The sequence below is a fragment of the Saimiri boliviensis genome, chromosome X (genome assembly GCF_048565385.1).
Source record: "Saimiri boliviensis isolate mSaiBol1 chromosome X, mSaiBol1.pri, whole genome shotgun sequence".
Classification (NCBI taxonomy): domain Eukaryota; kingdom Metazoa; phylum Chordata; class Mammalia; order Primates; family Cebidae; genus Saimiri; species Saimiri boliviensis.
Genome location: NC_133470.1, coordinates 105,268,043 through 105,289,025, shown reverse-complemented (window position 1 = coordinate 105,289,025; position 20,983 = coordinate 105,268,043). Strand labels below are relative to the sequence as shown.

The following is a 20,983-nucleotide window of genomic DNA, read 5'->3' as shown; positions in this document are numbered from 1 at the left end:
GGGCCCTTGCCAGATACCAAACCTGCCAGTACCTTGATGTTGGACTTCCCAGCCTCCAAAACTGTGAGAAATAAATTTCTATTGCTTGTAAATTACCCAGTCTGTGGTATTTTGTTATAGAAGCAGGTATGGCCTAGGACAGGTAGATATCTTAAAGGAGAATAGCTGGGTCTTATCCTAAGTTTATGTTTTCTTTTTAAAGAAACTGCCGGGCGCGGTGGCTCAAGCCTGTAATCCCAGCACTTTGGGAGGCCGAGGCAGGTGGATCACGAGGTCAAGAGATCGAGACCATCCTGGTCAACATGGTGAAACCCCGTCTCTACTAAAAATACAAAAAATTAGCTGGGCGTGGTGGCGCGTGTCTGTAATCCCAGCTACTCAGGAGGCTGAGGCAGAAGAATTGCCTGAACCCAGGAGGCGGAGGTTGCGGTGAGCCGAGATCGCGCCATTGCACTCCAGCCTGGGTGACAAGAGCGAAACTCCGTCTCAAAAAAAAAAAAAAAAGAAAAGAAATTGCTAATGCCTGTAATCTCAGCACTTTGGAACTCTAAGGCAGGCAGATCACTTGAGGTCAGAAGTTTGAAACCAGTCCGGCCAACATGGCAAAATCCAGTCTCTACTAAAAATACAAAAATCAGCCAGGCATAGTGGCATGTCTCTGTAATGCCAGCTACCCAGGAGGCTGAGACAGGAGAATAGCTCGAACCCAGGAGGTGGAGTTGCAGTGAGCCGAGATTATGCCATTGCAATCCAGCCTGTGCAACAGAGCAAGACTCTGTATCAAAAAGAAAGAAAGAAAGAAAGAAACAAACAAACAAACCTTTTTATCAAAATGGTGAAAACATTTTACATTTCCACTGGTATGTCTGAAGTTTCCAGTGTCTTCACACCCTCAAAAATGTGAAATTGTCTGGTCTTATTATAGCCATTCTAATGTGAGTGGTTTTATCACATTGGGGTTTCAATTTGCTTTTTTAATGGCAAATTATGTTTGGGCATATTTTCATGTATGTATCTTCTTTAAAGTATCTATTAAATATTTGGTTTTTCATGTATTTTTATCTATGCATATAGATATTTTTAGGTTTAAAGACTAAAGAGGTTTAATGGACTCCCACTTCCACAGCCTGTACAGGAAGCATGGCTGTGGAGGTGTCAGGAAGCCTACAGTCATTTAGAAGGCAAAGGGGAAGCAAGGATGTCTTCCATGGCGGGAGAAAAGGGAAGAGAGCAGGGGAGGTGCTACACATTTTTAAACAACAATTTCTCATGAGAACTCACTCACTATCGTGAAAACAGCAAGGGAGAAATCCACCCCCATGATCCAACCACTTCCCATCAGGCCCCTCCTCCAACATTGAGGATCACAACTGCACAAGAGATTTCAGCAGGGACACAAATCTAAACCATATCAGAGTTCAAATTCCTTACTCAAAGTTTAACATTGTTGTGCACATTTAATTTCCAGAGCACAGAAATGGTTCATTTTGTCCATTTCATCCAGCTTTGTAGTGTGACATGGTAAACGCACTGTAAAACTGCATACCTTAACCATACCTCGGCTTTCTGTTGAAACTGCTCTCTGTAACCCTGATGTGACAGGCAAGCAGTCTAAACCTATGCTATTTTGGCCCCTGCGACTTGTGATAAGTAACTAAGGTCTGTAATTTCCACCCTACCTAGGTATAAACTAACGTTTATTTCGACTTCTGTAAACCACTTAAGTAACGATCAGAATATCCAAAGTCCACTGGCCCTCGGAATGTCTGAAGCCCCTCACCCCCACCACCACCCCTCACCCTCACCCCCGAGGTGGTTTACGGGCATAAAAGGTTTTGACACCCTCCTTTCGGGGCCACGGGTTGGAGAGACGTGAGTCCTCCATGGCCGCCGGCAATAGAGACCCTGCAATTTGGCATACTTTTGTCTTGGTGTTGACTTACTATGCTCGCTCCAGTACAACATTTTGGATGGCCCAGAGAGATTTATCTTCATCCATCACCAGACAAAAGCTGTCTCAGAGTCATACCCAGGCGGCCGCTCCCACCTCGGGGACCTCTAGGGGAGGCGCCCCCTGAGACGTTTCAGGGCCCCAGGCTAAACTTCAAGTCATATTAGCCAGCCCAAAAAAGTCCCCTGCAGCACTGGCCATTCTCCCCAGCCCAGAAAAAAATCTAAAATTACCTCTGCCTTACTTCAAACAGGGGTCTCAGCACCCCTCTCCAGACAGCCCTTGTCCCCACTCCACACCCATAACAGGGCTCCATACCCACCCAGGGTATTACCCCTCTGGGAGGCACCCCCAATGAAAGGAGGTACTGGGGCTGGCCCTTCTTCGTCCACATCCCCTTATCCTCTAGTGACTTATGCAATTAAAAGGCTCAACACCCTCCATTTTCTAAAAGGCCCCAGGCACTCACAGGGCTCCTAGAGTTGTCTTACAAACCCACCATCCCACCTGGGATAATTGTCAACAATTACTCCTAGTACTACTTACAGCAAAAGAAAGGGGCAAAATTAAACAGGAGGCCCATAAGGCCATCATTAGAACAGGGGGAGGCTCAGCAGAGGACCACCAGGAGCAAATTAATAAAACTTTCCCTTCCACCCGACCCCAGTGGGATCTAAACACCTCGGCAGGTCTACAGGCTCTAAACAATTTTCACCGGTACCTACTAGAAGGGGTTAGAGGAGCGGCCCGCAAGCCCACTAACCTCTCCAAGGTAGGAACTGTAACTCAGGGCCCGCAGGAGTCGCCGGCTGCCTTCCTTGAGCCTCTACAAGATGCTTACCGCAGGACACTCCTATTAACCCTGATGCTCCAGAAAATCAGCAGGCCATCAATCAAGCTTTCGTTTCCCAGTCAGCCACAGATATTAAAAGAAAGTTACAAAAGTTAGAGGGATTCCAGGGAATAAATTTAACCCAATTGCTAAAAATTGCCCAAATGGTTTTTAACAATAGGGTCACTTCAAAAACCAAACAAAATAAAAAAGTTACTAAAGCAATAATAGCAGCTCTTCAGGAAACCCGAGTTATCCCACGGGGACAGGGAACCCCACAGGGGAGCCCCCAGGGTCCCCAGCCCAGGCTAGGACGCAACCAGTGAGCGTAGACAGGAAGGCCACTGACAAAATAAGTGCCCAGAAAGGAAAAGGCAAGAAACAGTTCAGGAAAAGCCACCGAGGGCCATTCTCAATTTAAAAAGCCAGGATTGATGGGGCTGGGGCTCTTATTTACTAAGCCCTCAGGAGCCCAGGGTCAATTTAAAAGTTGGAAACAAACCTGTCAGCTTCTTAGTCAACACTGGGGCAGCCACTCGGTCCTTAGCCTCTGGAACCACTATCCAGTACCAAACAATTATCCAGGGGGCCACAGGAAAAAAACAAGAAGCCCTTGGACCACCAACCGATTCGTTAATCTGGGGAACGGCACCATCACCCACTCCTTTTTAGTCATTCCAGAGTGTCTGTACCCACTCCTAGGACGGAACTTACTCCACAAACTTCAAGCAAATATTTCTTTCTGCGAGGGTCAGGCTTGCCTCTCAATTCCTCCTCCCTTGGCATCAGGGCCACCTGAGCAAATCCTCATCACCTGTGCTCTGTCGACAAGTATCTCTTGCAAGAAGCTTTATCCTCAGAGACAAATCAATCACCAACATCAGACCTCCTCCACCAGTTCCAAGAGAATGTCCCCGGAGTGTGGACTGAGACAAATTCCCCAGGCTTGGCAAGTCACCGTACCCCAGTCATGGTCCAGCTATTGGCAATGGCAACTCCAGTCCAGGTACGACAATATCCCATGAGCCAGAAAGCCAGACAGTGAATTGCTCCACATATAACCAGACTCCTAAAAGGAGGGATCCTTACTACCTGTAAGTCACCATGAAATACCGCCTTGCTCCCCGTCTTAAAACCAAGCACAAAGACTATCGGCGTGTACAGTACTTAAGGGACTTTACGTCACCAGGTCTCAGCTAAAAAGGCCCAACTCTGCCAACATCTCGAAACCCTTCCGGTTGTTTGTGCATGAGAAACACGGAGTCGCTAAAGGAGTGCTCACCCAGACGTTGGGACCATGGTCCTGGCCAGTTGCCTACCTTTCGAAAAGACTTGATCCCGTAGTCTCTGGGTGGTCAGTTTGTCTGAGGTCGGTGGCAGCTACAGCCCTGTTAGTCAAAGAGGTGGACAAACTAACCTTAGGGCAGGAGTTAAATTTAGTAACAACCCACGTGGTGGAGTCACTACTCCATAAAGCTCCGGGAAAATAAATGTCAAACGCCCACATAGTTCAATGTCAGGCCTTACTTTTAAACCAGTCCCGCGTCAAGTTTTTAAAGGCTACAGTTTTAAACCCCGCCATGCTGCTACCTGACAGCGAGCTGGAGAAGCCCATACACAACTGCCAACAAACAATGGACGTCCTCCACGCTGCTCGAGCGGACCTCACAGACGTCCCTCTGCAGAACCCAGAGGAGGTACTGTATAATGGCAGCAGTTTCATGGTCCACGGAGTCAGGTATGCCGGGGCAGCCGTAGTCACCCTAGAGCGGGTTGTCTGGGCCCAGGCTCTTCCACGTGGAATCTCGGCCCAAAAGACAGAACTCAGAGCTCTGACAAAGGCCTTAAACTGGGCGGAGGGAAAAACTGTTAACATCTACACGGATAGCCAGTATGCCTTTACTACGGCTCAGGTACATAAAGCCATTTATTTAAAAAAAAAAAAAACAAACAAACAAAAAAAAAAACTACTTACCTCAAAGGGAAAAACCATCAAAAATAAAGAAAAAATCCTAGCCCTACTAGAGGCTATATGGAAACCCAAGGCAGTGGCATTAATACACTACAAAAAAACACCAGAAGAGAAATTCAGCAAAGGCAAGGGAAAACAGGGCGGCTGACTTACAAGCCAGACGGGCAGCCTTCGAACCAGTAAAACCTCTGAGTCTTCCTGTAACTCTGCTGGCCCCAAACCTGCCCCCAACTCCTACGTACTCACCCAGTGAAAAAAACTTTAAGAACAAGGGGGCACACAAAATTCCACAGAATAGTAAATTCTACCAAACACAGAAATTATAGTCCCCAGGTCTCTAGGATGGACCCCAGTTAAAAACCGACACCAGGCCACTCACATAGAACAAACCAAACTAAACAAACTGTTAAAAGCCAAGTACTACATTCCCCACTTACATAAATTTCTCAAGAAAATTACTACTCAGTGTGATGTATGTGCCCGAGTAAATCCAGAAAAAAAACAGGTCTAGCCAGGTAGAAGTAAAACTCAAAGGGACTAGCCCTGGGAAGCACTGGGAAGTAAATTTCACTAAAATAAAACCCCCAGTAAATGGCGGCCTCCCTCTAACACTGGGGTCAGACAATGGGCCCACCTTTACTGCACAAATATCTCGGGGCCTAGCCAAGGCCCTGGGTATATCCTGGAAATTACACTGTGCCTATCTTCCCCAGAGTTCAGAACACGTCAGACGAATAAACCCGACACTAAAAAAAAACCTGACAAAGTTTATCGTGAAAACTGGGTCAGCCTGCTTCGTTTTGTCCTCCGCCATGGCCGACGCACACCCTAGCAGAAAGGCTTGCCCCCTTTTCAAATCATGTTCGGCAGGCCCTCTCCCTTACTCCCCAGACCCGCGGATGCCGTGCATGCTAAAGTCCATAACTATACACTCCTTAAGTCCTTATAGGCACTGTAGTCTGCTCAATCCCAGGTACACCAGCTCATTCAAAATACCCGTCCCACCCCATTAAAACTCGCAAACCAGCCAACATACCTCTTCCAGCCTGGAGACTCGGTCCTAGTTTTAAAAAATTGCCACCTCCAGCCTCTCCCCCGCGTTAAAAGGAACCCTATACGGTTATCCTGACCACACCCACCCCACTCAAGGTGGACTAACGACCTAAATTCATCACACCCACGTCAAAACTGCCCCACCTGAAAAACAGCGTCAAGCATTCATCCCCTGATTCACTAAAGCTAAAACCTGTGTGCTCTTTGCCGTCACCACCCTCACCACCCTAATCCGTGCTATAAATCCCTATAGCAAACCCCCCTTAAAACAAACAAACAACACTAACCTACTGAAGGAATTAATAATTCCTGTAAATAAAACAAAGGGGAAATGTAACATGGTAAAAGCCCCAGAAAACTGCATACCTCAACCATACCTCGGCTTTCTGTTGAAACTGCCTCTGTAACCCTGATGTGACAGGCAAGCAGTCTGAACCCACACCATTTTGGCCCCTGTGACTTGTGATAAGTAATTAAGGTGTATAATTTCCACCCTACCTAGACAATGTATAAACTAACGCTTATCTTGACTTCTGTAAACCACTTAAGTAACAATCAGAATATCCAAAGTCCGCTGGCCCTCGGAATGTCTGAAGCCCCTCACCCCCACCCCCACCCCTCACCCTCACCCTCACCCCCGAGGTGGTTTACAGGCATAAAAGGTCTTGACACCCTCCTTTTGGCGCCACGCGTTGGAGAGACGCGAGTCCTCAGTGGCCACCGACAATAAAGACCCTGCAATTTGGCATACTTTTGTACTGGTGTTAACTTTCTATGCTCCCTCCAGTACAACAGTAGTTGTTCTTTGGAGAGAGTTATTTCCTAACATCCTCATATGGCCACTTGAGAAATGCCTTTCTCAAGCATAATCCTTCATGTTTCACGAAAAAAGTCAACAAAATAGCCAAACTCGGTAAAATACTGAAAACTGTGTATTCTGCACGAAATATGACTGACCATGGCCCAAGGCACAGTCTCAGGAGGTCCTGACCAAGGTAACTGGGTTACCGCTTGTTTTTATATGTTTTAGAGAGACAGAAGACATCAATCAATATTTGTGAGGTATACATTGGTTTGGTGCAGAGGGCAGGAAAACTTAAAGCAGGGCAAAGTGGGTGCTTACAGGTCATAGGAGTATTCCGTGATTTTCTGATTGGCAATTGCTGGGAAGAGTTACGTGATTTTCTAAAGACCTGGAATCAGTAGAAACGAGTATCTGGGTTAACATAAGGGGTTGTGGAGACCAAATTTTTATTAAATAGATGAAGTCTCACAAGTGGCTGCCCTTAAAGATAATAGATGGCAAATGTTTCCTACTTACACTTTTAAAAGGTACTAGACTTTCAGTTAATCGCTTCAGATTTGGGAGGGCTTGGAAGGGGAAAGATCTAGTTATGTTAATGAGATACTTTACAGATGCAAATTTTCCCCAATTGCCTTGCAGGGCTATTTCAAAATATGTCAAAGAAACCTATTTTGAGGATGAAATATTTTTATTTCCTTTTTTATCATGTGAAGTTATACTAGAGTCAGGTTGGAATTTGGTATTTTATTTCTACAAAGAATCTGATTTGTCAGTTTTAAGATCTGTTTTAATGCTAATTGTCACCACCTGAACTAGTTTTTCATGATTCTTTGGCATCCTCTTGGCAGATAAACGGAGGGGAACGTAATTGATTGGGGGAGTTAGAACTTTATTTTTCTGGTCAAGATGTAGTAAAGAGGAGGCCAAGCACAGTGGCTCTCACCTGTAATCCCAGCACTTTGGGAAGCTGAGGCGGGTGGATCACTTGAAGTCAGGAGTTAGAGACTAGCCTGGCCAACAGGGTGAAACCCCATCTCTACTAAAAATACAAAAATTAGCCAGGAGTGGTGGTGCACACTGTAATCTCAGCTATTTGGAAGGCTGAGGCAGAAGAATCAATTGAACCCAGGAGGCAGAGGTTGCAGTGAGCTCAGAATACACCACTGCTTTCCAGCCTGGCCACGGAGCAAGACTTTGTCTAAAAAAAAAAAAAAATTTGCTGGAGGCAACATCAATGGCCAAACTATCATTTTGTCCCATACCATTGCTGGGGTGGACTGGCTATCTGTCCTGGGTCTAACTATCCCTTGGTGGGACCTCAAAGCCCATGGATTTAGAGCCAGAAGACTTATGGCCAATTTAAATATTCTATGCCAGATGGGAATAGAATTGGAGCAGGCACTAATCAAACCTTAAAATTTTGTAATATAAGAGTCAAGAACCAAAAGTCAAAAGGCAAGTAACAAAACTGACTTACCTAAAAATCCTATGCATTAAGCTAGAATATCCTCACTTGGCCACTTGAGAAGTATCTTTCTCAAACATTTTACATTTCATGAAAAAGCAAACAAGAAAAAACCAACACTGTAAAATATTTTTTAAAGTTTATTCTGCTGGGCGCGGTGGCTCAAGCCTGTAATCCCAGCACTTTGGGAGGCCGAGGCGGGTGGATCACGAGGTCAAGAGATCGAGACCATCCTGGTCAACATGGTGAAACCCCGTCTCTACTAAAAATACAAAAAATTAGCTGGGCATGGTGTCGTGTGCCTGTAATCCCAGCTACTCAGGAGGCTGAGGCAGGGGAATTGCTTGAACCCTGGAGGCGGAGGTTGCGGTGAGCCGAGATCACGCCATTGCACTCCAGCCTGGGTAACAAGGGTGAAACTCCGTCTCAAAAAAAAAAAAAGTTTATTCTGAGCCAAATATGAGTAACCACGGCCCAAGGCACAGTCTCAAGAGGTCCTGAGAACATGTGCCCAAGGTGATTGCTTTACAACTTGGTTTTACTTATTTTAGGGAGACCTAAGACATCAGTCAATACATGTTTTAGTTATAGACTTGTAGCAATTAGCTTGAAAAACGTAAGTATTTTCTTAAAACCTTTTAACCTACACAGTTTAGAGACTTTTTGTGCCACAATGCTTTTGGCAGTCTTTTTAGTGGTTTGTCCTAAGGTGCTTGATTTTAAAAACTTTATATAACAATCTGCATAAACCTCGTAACTGGGAGCACTACACCCAGGAGGTTTTATTACCAGGTATCTTGATATCTTCTTTGCAATTTTCTTTAAACTCTACCGGAAGGAGGAAATTATGGTTTGGATGGAGGAAAGGGGCCACATACTGGTCCAGGAGGCAAAGTCTCTTATTTTGTCAACTGTTTAGGCATGTGTGTGTCCATTTTAGATCTGGAAGATCTAAATTAATTTCGAAGCTCAAAAACCAACCTTTACAATCTTACACACTTAACTCTTCCAAAATAGTGCCTGAGCCTAGAGGGAAGGTGCTTATACAGTTTTCGCAGTGGAGCATTAGCAATGACAATAGATCAGGACCAGGGGGATTCTAAACAGTTTTGAATTTCAGAGATACTAAGCAGAGAGAGAGAAAGTAATCTTGATTGTTTTACCCAAGTTTACAAGCTATCTATAGAGTTAGCAATGTTTATTTATTTATTTATTTATTGAGACGGAGTTTTGCTCTTGTTACCCAGGTAGTGCAATGGCACCATGTCAGCTCACCGTAACCTCCACCTCCTGGGTTCAGGCAATTCTCCTGCCTCAGCCTCCTGAGTAGCTGGGACTACAGGCACGCGCCACCATGCCCAGCTAATTTTTTGTATTTTTAGTAGAGATGGGGTTTCACCACATTGACCACGATGGTCTCGATCTATTGACCTCGTGATCCACCCACCTCGGCCTCCCAAAGTGCTGGGATTACAGGCATGAGCCACCGCGCCTGGCCGAGTTAGCAATGTTTAAACAAAAGGGACTTAAGCCCTGCTTAGCTCTGACAATGGCGGGAAAAGAAAACTCATAGGTAACTAAACATTTATCTAGTAAGGCATAGAACAAATTATATTAATATAGATGGAGGAAAAAAATATTCAATGATTATTTATGACTTTGTATGTAGGCCAGGCCAGTGTCACATGAAAGCAGTTCATTTTGACTATCATCTTCTCTCAGGTCTAAAGATGGAACTTCGGTCAACTTGAGTTTGATGCCAGACACCAAAGTTGACTGTTAAGATTCAGTAGGCATCAGTGCTCCCTTTCAGATGAGATACATGTACCCAGGAGTCAAACCCCTGCAACTTAACAGCACAAGGGTTAGTTAACAACATTTCATAAAGACCTTTTTTTTCCTTTTTTTCGAGACGGCATCTTGCTGTGTCTCCAGGCTGGAGTGCAGTGGCACGATCTTGGCTCACTGCAACCTCTACCTCCCAGGTTCAAGCAATTCTCCTGCCTCAACTTCCCAAGGAGCTGGGATCACAGGCACGTACCACCACACCTAGAAATTTTTTGTATTTTTAGTAGAGACAGGGTTTCACCATGTTGGCCAAGATGGTCTCAATCTCTTGACCTTGTGATTCACCCGCCTTGGCCTCCCAAAGTGCTGGGATTACAGGTGTGAGCCATGGCACCCGGCCATAAAGACCATTTTTAAGTGGGGCTAAAGGGAATCTCTCAACTGATGTCTAATCATCAGGCTGGCCGGTGGTGATACTTGAGTTTATGACTTGCTTGGCAGCTCTAGAAAGATTCTATGTCCTTAGGGTGATTAATTTCTATAGTTTTAATAAGCCTCCAGCAATAAGTTCAAGTCAGAGATTTAATTTGGAATTTCATTTTGAGGTTATTTGTCAAAAATGTTAAAAGACACAAAATATTTCATTAAAACAGAACCATATATATTATAAAATAATAATCATTAATAAGAGTCATAATCAAAAGACTTCAAAAATCATACAGGAAGTTACACAAATGTAAAAACCTTAACCATTTCAAAGTTTAGTTTTTAAGTATTTTTTAAAACCTAAATAAAACACAGGAATTATTTTGATAAAATGTAAAATCACTGTTTCTTAGACTAACCACCAAAAAAGTAAAGCAGCAACAACAAAAAAGGCCTATGGTAGTAATTATTTTTCCTTATGTGAAGCTTATTTGAATAATCTGAAAGTCAAACCTGTATTCCAGGCCTTCTCAAAGGGAGAAAGGCTAAAAACAGCAGGGTAGAGAAGAATTTGAACTTCTAAGATAACAACCTCAGAAATTTCAAGTTTAAAAAAGGATTACAAAATTAAAAATTTAAAACTTCTTGCAAATTCATTGAGTAAATCAATATTTTAAGAAAGTCTATTATAACCAAGTCTTTAGTTTTATATTAATTTTTATTATCAAAGCAATTTTTAGAAAGATTATAAATAATTTCGTTTCCAGTATAGCTAACTTAACCACATACAAAATTTCTTTCATAGATTCTGTTTTTTATGAGCCCGATTATGGCTTACACAGACCATGTTTGAACTTTGTTTTGTCCTAAACATGTCTCTTTCTTAAATAACCAGTCATTTTATTTTAGGACAACACTTTTTCATACGAGATTCTTTTTCACACGAAATTATTACCAAAAAAAAAAACAAAAAAAAACAAAAAAAAAAAAACCTCTTACAAATATACCTATAGCTTTCTTTACATTTCTTTCTTTTTTTTTTTTTTTTTTTTTTTTGAGACGGAGTTTCGTTCTTGTGACCCAGGCTGGAGTGCAATGGCACGATCTCGGCTCACCGCAACCTCCGCCTCCTGGGTTCAGGCAATTCTTCTGCCTCAGCCTCCTGAGTAGCTGGGATTACAGGCACGCACCACCATGCCCAGCTAATTTTTTGTATTTTTAGTAGAGACGGGGTTTCACTATGTTGACCAGGATGGTCTCGATCTCTTGACCTCGTGATTCACCCGCCTTGGCCTCCCAAAGTGCTGGGATTACAGGCTTAAGCCACCACGCCCGGCCTCTTTACATTTCTTTTACTTACTATCTACTAGCTCATTTTACTTTGTTTCATAAATAACCTTTCATTGAATTAGATAAAAATTATTTTCTTTTTATTAAGAACACATTTGTATGTCTTATAATTTTTCTCATTTTCATCAGGATACATCTTACTTTGGCATATTTTATCTGTAGAATTATACATTAAATTCAAATTTTATTTTTAGTAACCTTAATTTTTTGTAAAGACCTAGAAAATAGGAAATCTTAAAATGTCTATTACACCACCATTTTATAGATGAGAACCATTTAGTATTTAATTTTTTTGAAAATATTTTTGTATATATAATTTTAAATATAATTGGATATGATCCAGATCTTTAATAATTATCTCATTCAATTTAACATAAGTTTAAGAATTTAAAATTAAAGGACAGTTTTATTTATAAACATTTATTTCATTCCATTTATTTGACTATTTATTTATTTTTAATAGTTTACCTAGCTGGGCACGGCGGCTCACACCTGTAATCCCAACTCTTAAGGAGGCCGAGGCAGGTGGACCACCTGAGGTTGGGAGTTCGAGACCATCCTGACCAACTTGGAGAAACCCCATCTCTACTAAAAATACAAAATTAGCCAGGCATGGTAGCACATTTCTGTAATCCCAGCTACTCGGGAGGCTGAGGCAGGAGAATCACTTGAAGGGGGAGGCAGAGGATGCAGTGAGCCAAGATCACACCATTGTACTCCAGCCTGGGCAACAAGAGCTAAACTCTGTCTCAAAAAATAATAATAAGTAATAAATTTTTTAAAATAAATAGTTTACTTAGAGTACTTATGAAAACTGTGATGTTAGACAAAGCTACTCATAATTTAAAGTTATTTCTCTGTTAACCAATTTTAGACCTATGAATATCAGGTGTTTGCCTAAGTATGAAATTTAAAATTAAATAAATGTGGGGTTTTTTGCTGATAACTCAGGATTTAGCTGTTTTCATTAGACCAACAATATTAAATGCCTTATTTATCAAAAATTACCAAAGATCATAGGTTTGGGGCCGGGTTTATATTTCTATACCCTTTGTGCCAAACTTTAACACCTTATAAGATCTATGAGATAAATATAAAACCACTTGAACAGTAAATCTAGACAAAATGTGTGCTGACAATTCTGAAGAAATTTCTAACTTTATGTTACCAATAATTTTAAACCAGCTTATTTTTTAAAGATTTACTTAAGTCATATGAACTGGAAAAGTATTGGGCTTATTGACTCAATTTATGAGTACTCCTTTATTTTAAAGCCAATTTGGTACTTTGTGGCCACAATACATTTAAAAACGTACATAATACAAACACATCTAAACACACATACACGCTATACAAACAAAGATCTTATAACTTTTACCTCAGAATTTACCCATGAGAGAAATACAAACTTACTAGTTTAAAAAAAAAAGAAAAGACAAAAAGAAAAAGAAATGATTGGATGCAGACAGTGGTTTTTATCTCAACCCCAGTAGAAAAGTAACAGCAGATTTAAAGCAGGCAGAAAAGAAAATAGAGAAATACACATAAAACTTTAAAACACTCTATAGTTGCAGGTCGACTTTTGACCTCTGAATTTTTTTTTATGTAATTTACCCACAAGTTTAAAATGTGCACAAGAATAGACCATAATATATAACCAGCTGCAGTACTAGAAAACCTGTTTACAAAAATGCTTGCAAGTAGAGGCATCATAAAAACAGGGTGCCCAAAAGGGGGTCATTCTCTTTGTATTTCCTCATTCTTTGATGATTTGTTTCCTGTTTTGTTTTGTTTTGTTTTGTTTTGTTTTTTAATTTTCTTTAAGGGAGGAACCAAACTGTAATCTACATTTTAGTGGAGTGAAGCTAAGACATTCAGTCGCTCATTGATTTACACAAGAGACAGTTCAGTTTCTCAAGCAAATGCAGGAACAAGTCAATTGAGATTAATTTGGGGAGAAAGAGGCAATGGAAAAGATCCTTCAGAATACACCTCTGAATCAATATTAGGATCTAGAACAACAACTTCCTAGGAAAAGTACCAGCTCAGAATAAACCAGAGGACTGTCAACCAAACAGGTGGTCGAGGGCTCAGGAAGACTTACCAGTTTCACTCAAAGAGAAGCTTGGACAGGAGAATTGCCTGAACCCAGGAGGCGGAGGTTGCGGTGAGCCAAGATCGCGCCATTGTACTCCAGCCTGGGTAACAAGAGCGAAACTCTGTCTCAAAAAAAAAAAAAAAAAAAAAAAAAAAAAGAGAAGCTTGGAGTTGGGGGGCTTTCAATGGGCCCCTGCTGGTACCTTAGCTCTGGGTGTCAGTGACTTCTTCAGAGGTCTGAGGCCCCATATGTAGGGTGCCAATTAATGTTGATGAAAAAAGCCAAACTGTAGCATATGTAAAGAGGTTTATTCTAAGCCAAATATGTGCGACCATGGCCCAAGACATAGTCTCAAGAGGTCCTGAGAACAGGTGCCCAAGGTGGTTGAGTTACACCTTGCTTTTATATGTTTTAGAGAGACATAACACATCACTCCACACATGTGAGCTATTCATTGGTTTGATCCAGAAGGGTAGGAAAACTTAAAGCAGGGGAAAGTAGGTGCTTACAGGTCATAGGAGGAGTCCAAGATTTTCTGATTGGCAGTTGCTTGGAAGAAGTAAGTTATTTTCTAAAGACCTGAAATCAATAGAAAAGAATGTCTGGGTTAACATAAGGGGTTGTGCAGACCAGAGATTTTATCATGTAGATGAAGTCTCATAAGTGGCTGCCCTTAGAGATAATAAATGGCAAATGCTTTCTATTTAGACTTTTTTTTTTTTTTTTTTTTTTTTTTTTGAGCCGGAGTTTCACTCTTGTTACCCAGGCTGGAGTGCAATGGCGTGATCTCGGCTCACCGCAACCTCCGCTTCCTGAGTTCAGGCAATTCTCCTGCCTCAGCCTCCTGAGTAGCTGGGATTACAGGCACGCACCACCACGCCCAGCTAATTTTTTGTATTTTTAGTAGAGACGGGGTTTCACCATGTTGAACGGGATGGTCTCGATCTCTTGACCTCATGATCCACCTGCCTTGGCCTCCCAAAGTGCTGGGATTACAGGCTTGAGCCACCACGCCCAGCTCTATTTAGACTTTTAAAAAGTGCTAGACTCTCAGTTAATCCCTTCATGTTTGGGAGGGCCCAGAAGGGGAAAGTTCTAGTTATGTTAATGAGATGCTTTATGGATGCAAATATTTCCCAATGACCTTGCAGGGCCATTTCAAAATAGGGTAAAGAAACATACTTCCGGGTAAAATATTTTTATTTCCTTGTTTATCCTGTGAAATTATACTGGAGTCAGGTTGAAATTTGGTATCCTATTGGTACAAAGTGTCTGTTTTGTCAGTGTTAAGATTTGTTTTTTGTTTGTTTAAGAGGTGATCTCACTTTGTCACCCAGGCTGAAATGCAGTGGCGCAATCTCAGCTCACTGCAACCTCTGCCTCCCAGGCTCAAGCAATTCTCCTGCCTCAGCCTCCCAAGTAGCTAGCACTAAGGCATGGGCCACCATGTCTGGCTAATTTTTGTATTTTTTTGTAGAGATAGCGTTTCACCATATTGCCCAGGCTGGTCTTGAACTCCTGACCTCAAGGGATACACCCACCTTGGCCTTTCAAAGTGTTGACATTATAGGTGTGAGCCACCTTAACTGACCAAGATCTGTTTTAATGTTCATGCTGGTCAGTTATAATACATTACATTTATTGATTTGCATATGTTGAACCAGCCTTGCATCCCAGAGATGAAGCCAACTTGATCGTGGTGGATAAGCTTTTTGATGTGCTGCTGGATTCGGTTTGCCAGCACTCCACTGAGGACTTCTGCGTCGAAGTTAATCAGGGATAGTGGCCTGAAATTTTCTGTTTGTGTTGTGTCTCTGCCAGGTTTATGTATCAAGATGATGCTGGACTCATAAAATGAGTTAGGGAGGAGTCCCTCTTTTTCTATTGTTCGGAATAGCTTCAGAAGGAATGGTACCTGCTTCTCTTTGTACCTCTAGTAGAATTCAGCTGTGAATCTGTCTGGTCCTGAGCTTTTTTTGGCTGGTAGGCTATTAATTACTGCCTCAATTTCGGAACTTATTATTTGTCTATTCAGGGATTTGACTTCTTCAAAACCATTTTATTTCTTAATCAGACTTACGATACGTTTGTGTTGGTCTTTTCAGGCTGTTCTACTACCTTACACTGAGTAATTTATAAACAACAGAATTGTATTGCTCACAGTTGCTCTGGATGGAATACTATGGTGGTTTGAATGTTTGTGTTATCCCCCAAATTTATATGTTGAAACCTAATCCGAATGGTAATGGTATTAAGAGATAAGGGCTATGGGAAGTGATTTGGCCAGGAGGCTCTGCCGTCATAAATGGGATTAGTGTCCTTCAAAAAGTGGCCTGAGGGATCTCTTTTACTTCTACCATATGACGACACAGCTAGAAGATGCCATCTTTTTTTTTTTTTTTTTTTTTTTTTTTTTGAGACGGAATCTAGTTCTGTTGCCCAGGCTGGCATGCAATGGCACAATCTTGGCTCACTCCAACCTCCACCTCCTGGGTTCAAGCAATTCTCCTGCCTCAGCCTCCTGAGTAGCCGGGAGTACAGGTGCCCACCACCATGCCCAGCAAATTTTTTTTTTTTTTTGAGACAGCATTTCGCTCTTGTTACCCAGGCTGGAGTGCAATGGCGCGATCTTGGCTCACCCCAACCTCCGCCTCCTGGGTTCAGGCAATTCTCCTGCCTCAGCCTCCTAAGTAGCTGGGATTACAAGCAGGAGCCACCATGCCCGGCTTGAAGATGCCATCTGCATAGTGAGACCTCATGATACACCACATCTTCTGGCACCTTAATGTTCAAAATCCCTGCCTTCAGGACTCTCAGTAGATTATGTTGTTAAAAATTAAGCAGTCCAAGATACTTTGTTATAGCACCCTGAAAGAATCAAGGTAGAAATTGATAGCAAGAGATGGGGTGCTGCTGTAACAAATACCTAAAAATGTGGATGCAGCTTTGGAACTTGGTGAAGGGTATAGGCTGTAAGAATGCAAAGGATCAGGCTAGAAAAAAAAAGCCTACATTTCTGTGAGCAGAGTACTAAGAGTGATCTGGTTATGGCTATGAATAGGAGAGCTGAAAAGAAAGCTTTAATCTCCTTAGAGATTTCCTAAGAGGCTATGAACAGAATGTAGGTAGAAATCTGGATGGCAAAGGCCATTCTGATGAAGTCTCCGGTGAAAATGAGAAATGTTATCAGAAACTGGAGGAAAGGTCATCCCTGTTATAAAGTGGCAAAGAACCTGGCTGAACTATGTATGTATCCTAGGGCTCTATAGGAGGTAGAACTTCTGTGCAATAATAGTATAGTTGGTAAAATAAATATCTAAGCAAAGTGTTGAGGGTGTGGTATGGTCTCTCTTGAATGCTTGTAGTAAAATACAAGATAGAAACAAATTAAAAAGAATTTATAATCAAAAGAGAAGCAGAATTTAAAGTTCTGAAAAATTCTCAGTGTGGCTGTTTTGTAAAGAATTAATGAAAAAGCACATTCAGAAGAGAATACAAAAAGTATGACCAAGCCACCATTTGATAAGAAGATTAGTATGGGTAGAAGGAAGCCAGATGGTATTCTGCATGACAATAAAAGAATGACTCTAAAGGCATTTCAGAGACCACCAAACCTAGTGCCTTGATCTCAGACTTCTCAGACTCCAGAATTGTGAGCAGTACGGTTTATTATTTATAAAAGATTATAAATTACCTAGCTATGGAATTTTGCTACAGTAGTCTGAATGGATTCAGATAAGGCTAATATATTTTACTGATATTTTCAGAGAATCTGCTTAAAATTCATTGATTATTAATTTTTGACTTTCTATTTCTGTGACTTCACTTTCAACATGATAGACTTGGATGGGTGCGGTGGCTCACACCTGTAATCCAAGCACTTTGGGAGGCCAAGGCGTGAGGATCACAAGGTCAGGAGTTCAAGACTGGCCTGGCCAATATGGTGAAACCCCGTCTATACTAAAAATACAAAAATTAGTTGGGCATGGTGGCATGCACCTGTAGTCCCAGCTACTTGGGAGGCTGAAGCAGGAGAATTGCTTGAACCCAGGAGTCAGAGGTTGTAGTTAGCCGAGATCACACTGCTGCACTCCATCCAACCTGGGCGACAGAGCGAGACTCTGTCTCAAAAAAAAAAAAAAAAAAAAAAAAAAGAGATTGACTCAATTCTTCTCACTTGTTTGGATTAATTATTTATTAGCATTTAGTAAGATTAGTTCATTCTTTTCTGTCTTATTACCTTAATCTTCAAAACTGTTTTATATACCACTTGGTTGAGCTTATGATAATAAATAAACATTTTAATAAAGTCATAATGGATAAAGGCTTTCCTCTGAGAAAAGCATCTGCAGACATAATAGGATTCGACTTGATGTATTTTGCATTTAATTATTCTCTGGATATTACGTAAGTTCCATTTTTATTTCTTATTTGAGTAAAAGAAAATACTAAACATGTTTATTAATTTCAGATTAGATAAGATTTGGTAACATTTCTTTAGTTACTTCTAAATTTATTGAATACACACATGATATGGATTCCTAAACCTCTAGTATTTTAATATATCAAATGACTTTGTGCCAAATGACTAATAAACCTATTAAAAATTCTCATTCTCTATCTTTTTTTTTTTTTTTAAAGACGGGGTTTCACCATGTTGGTCAGGCTAGTCTTGAACTCCCGACCTCAGGTGATCTACCCGCCTGGCCTCCAAAGTGCTTGGATTACAGGCGTGAGCCACCACGCCCAGCCTGTCTGGCTATCATTAAAAAATCTGGAGACAACAGATGCTGGAGAGGATGTGGAGAAATAGGAACACTTTTACACTGTTGGTGGGAGTGTAAATTAGTTCAACCATTGTGGAAGACAGTGTGGCAATTCCTCAAGGACCTAGAAATAGAAATTCCATTTGGCTCGGCAATCCCATTACTGGATATATATCCAAAGGATTATAAATCATTCTACTATAAGGACACATGCACACAAATGTTCATTGCAGCACTGTTTGCAATAGCAAAGACTTGGAACCATCCCAAATGCCTATCGATGATAGACTGGACAGGGAAAATGTGGCACATATACACCATGGAATACTATGCAGCCATAAAAAACGATGAGTTCATGTCCTTTGTAGGGACATGGATGAACCTGGAAACCATCATTCTCAGCAAACTGACACAAGAGCAGAAAATCAAACACCACATGTTCTCACTCATAGGCGGGTGTTGAACAATGAGAACACATGGACACAGGGAGGGGAGCCTCAAACACTGGGGTCTGTCGGGGGGAACTAGGGGAGGGACAGTGGGGAATCAGGAGCTGGGGAGGGATAACATGGGGAGGAATACCAGATGTAGGTGATGGGGAGGAAGGCAGCAAACCACATTGCCATGTATGTACCTATGCAACAATCCTGCATGTTCTTCACATGTACCCCAAAACCTAAATCACAATAAAATATATATAATTTAAAAAGAAAGAAAAGCTTTATAATATTTAAATAAGAAATCCAAATAGTTTCCTTAGCTATTGATTGTAATGAGAATGTATCCTTTTCTAAAGCTTGTCAATGAAGTGGAAATAGGGAAACTGATTTTTTTTTTAACTTCCCTTCTAGAGATATGTCTTGCATTCAGCTTTTAAGAATTATGTATGAGGGCCGGGCACGGTGGCTCAAGCCTGTAATCCCAGCACTTTGGGAGGCCGAGGCGGGTGGATCACGAGGTCAAGAGATCAAGACCATCCTGGTCAACATGGTGAAACCCCGTCTCTACTAAAAATACAAAAAATTAGCTGGGCATGGTGACGTGTGCCTGTAATCCCAGCTACTCAGGAGGCTGAGGCAGGAGAATTGCCTGAACCCAGGAGGCGGAGGTTGCGGTGAGCCAAGATCGCGCCATTGCACTCCAGCCTGGGTAACAAGAGTGAAACTCCGTCTCAAAAAAAAAAAAAAAGAATTATGTATGAAACAGCAGCACCCAATAAGTGATTGAAGAAGAACAATTTGAATAATTTTTTTTTTAAATTCTCATTCTCGCCAGGTACTGTGGCTCATGTCTATAATCCTAGTACTTTGGGAGGCCAAGGTGAGTGGATCAATTGAGGTCAGGAGTTTGAGACCAGCCTTGCCACCATGGCAAAATCCCATCTGTAATAAAAATACAAAAATTAACCCAAGTGGTGGTGGGCACCTGTAATCCCAGCTATTTGAGAGGCTGAGGCATGAGAATCAGAAGAGAAAGAAGAGGAGGTGAAGGTTGCAGTGAGCTACGATCAGGCCACTGCACTCCAGCCTGGGCAACAAAGTGAGACTCCATCTCAAAAAAAAAAAAAAAAAAAAAATCATGAATTGATCATTACACATTGCATGCATGTAACAAAATTTCACATGTACCCCATAAATATATACAAATATATCAAAAAAATTAAAAATAGAAAATTAACCAAATAAACAAAAAAGCTTAAAATATGGAAGGAGTAAAAAGCTATTTAATAGTATTGAAAAGTGCTTCTCTTGAAATCTTAAATGAGATCCACAGTAAGAATAAATTACTTTTTTTTTAAGTGTCCATATGGAAGGAGAGTATAGAAATGTGTTACTCTCTGTAAGGTAATTTCTGGAATATACAAATTATCCCTAACTACCTCTATTGCTATGCTTAGGATAGGAGTGTGGCAAACCAATTCTCCCTGACAGTAACATAGACAGGCCCGCATAGCACCTCAGCTACACAAGCAAATTTCTACAGAGCTGCCTTAACATTGAGCAAATAGTTAAACCTAGGGAAATCGGTGCCCAGACATCAAAGCTTGAAATGAAACTTATGGTCAGTAGGAACCTTCGATGGGCTTTTCCCCAACCTGGAGAATGCCAAAATAATGGAGACAGTCCTACATTCCTAGTGCCAGGACCCATCTCAGGTCAATGAAATCTGAGAGGAGCCAAGGTAACAGAGGCAGCTGTTTGAATAGATTTATTGGAGAGTCCAAGGTAGCTCTACAGCAGGCGTCCCCAAACTTTTTACACAGGGGGCCAGTTCACTGTCCCTCAGACCGTTGGGGGGCCGCCACATACTGTGCTCCTCTCACTGACCACCAATGAAAGAGGTGCCCCTTCCTGAAGTACGGTGGGGGGCCAGATAAATGGCCTCAGGGGGCTGCATGCGGCCGTAGTTTGGGGACGCCTGCTCTACACCAAAGTGTAAAGGAGATAAAATAGAAATAATCACTGCAGTACTACAGT

At 41.7% G+C, this 20,983-nt stretch overlaps 1 long non-coding RNA gene across 3 annotated transcripts in view; it reads right to left on the bottom strand.

Moving 5' to 3' along the window:
* Positions 1–2,339: 2,339 nt before the first annotated feature.
* The window catches only part of LOC141582806 (uncharacterized), a 28,265-nt gene continuing 9,621 nt past the window's right edge, over positions 2,340–20,983 (bottom strand). For 2 of the 3 annotated variants that reach the window (XR_012515709.1, XR_012515711.1), the window contains 3 exons: positions 14,250–14,319; positions 13,747–13,861; positions 2,340–4,171 (listed from right to left, as the gene is read on the bottom strand). This is a non-coding gene — a long non-coding RNA (uncharacterized LOC141582806). The remainder of the gene's footprint in view (positions 4,172–13,746; positions 13,862–14,249; positions 14,320–20,983) is intronic. The other variant, XR_012515710.1, reaches the window with a different exon arrangement.